The sequence below is a fragment of the Pseudophryne corroboree genome, chromosome 3 (genome assembly GCF_028390025.1).
Source record: "Pseudophryne corroboree isolate aPseCor3 chromosome 3, aPseCor3.hap2, whole genome shotgun sequence".
In the NCBI taxonomy this organism is placed as follows: Eukaryota; Metazoa; Chordata; class Amphibia; order Anura; family Myobatrachidae; genus Pseudophryne; species Pseudophryne corroboree.
Window position 1 is genome coordinate 289,894,175 of NC_086446.1, and position 1,349 is coordinate 289,895,523.

A 1,349-nucleotide genomic window follows, 5' to 3' on the forward strand; every position below is an offset into this window, starting at 1 on the left:
TTTCAGATATCCTTGCAGCATATGTGTTAATAAGTACAATAACAGGTACCCTTTTGGGCCTGTGCACCAACCCTCAGTCAATGGGACTTTTGCCCAATCATTCCTAATTTTGATTATATTTTGGCTCTGATACCAAGCTGATATTCGACTCAACCTCTATTTAGTTTTTTCCTCTCATTTTCTCCTCTGTATATATCTGCGGACTCTCATCCATGATCCACAGGTTTACCCTGTGCCTAACATAGACAGCAGATCCGCCCCCTTTTTCTGTTTCTCTTTCTAAATCTTCCTTAGGTGCACTCTCATTGGTGAGTCGATTATAGCAGGCCCAAGAAATTACTACCATACCCCACCGATAGAGCCCGATCTCGTCCGATCTTGGAAGCAAAACGGTGGTGGGCTGGGTCAGTACCTGAGAGGGTGACCCCCAGAGAATACCCAGTGTTGTAATTCGTGACCTCCTCGACTCTTAGCCAACAGCAGGATCACCACATTCTCCCTGAATTATTTCTTTTGCTTATTCTTCTGATCTGTGTCATTTTTTCTAAATACCGTCTCCCTTTATTCATTATAGATCCTAAATTGGTCAATACTAATTAGGATCCACATTTTTTGATATCAATTCGGTTCAATGACCCTTGGAGGTCTTATTAATACAAGCTGAGCTTGTGCTGGTGGGATAGGAATAGGATGTAGAACCAGAGTGTCTACATCCCTCCTGAAGTCTACTAATATAGACTAACCAGAACATTTCCAATTTTCTAAAAAATGTTTACATTTCCTTAATTTTAAGAATTGTGGTGGATTATATAAGTGTGGATTATTTTTTTCTTAGATGTAATGAGTTAATAAAAGTTATGTTTTAATACTTTCATACTAACAAATATAAACAAGAGTGCACCCACACAAGAGTCTTCTGTAAATCCTTTTCTTCTCAGTGTTGAAGACTGGCAAGCCATCGGCCAGGAGTTTGAAATCAGGTGGAATTTCCCTAATTGTGGTGGAACCTTCGATGGGAAACATATTCGCATTAACCCACCTGTCGACAGCGGATCGATGTACTACAATTACAAGGGGTACTTCAGCATTGTTCTGATGACAGTGGTCAATGCCAACTACGAGTTTATCTTCATTGATGTTGGTAAGAATGGCCGGGCCTCAAACGGTGGCTCCCTGAAGAATACTGCCTTTTATGAGAGACTTATCTCAAACAAGATAAACTTGCCTTCTAGTAGAGAAACGAGACATGGCTTCAATTTTGTTTTCGTGGCGAATGAGGCCTTCGCACTCCACGAACACATCATTAAGCTCTATCCCCAAAGAAAGCTATCTAAGGAGAAAAAGATCTA

At 40.5% G+C, this 1,349-nt stretch overlaps 1 pseudogene; it reads left to right on the forward strand.

Moving 5' to 3' along the window:
• Window positions 1-334: 334 nt before the first annotated feature.
• Window positions 335-453, forward strand: LOC134896400 (5S ribosomal RNA; annotated as a pseudogene).
• Window positions 454-1,349: the final 896 nt, after the last annotated feature.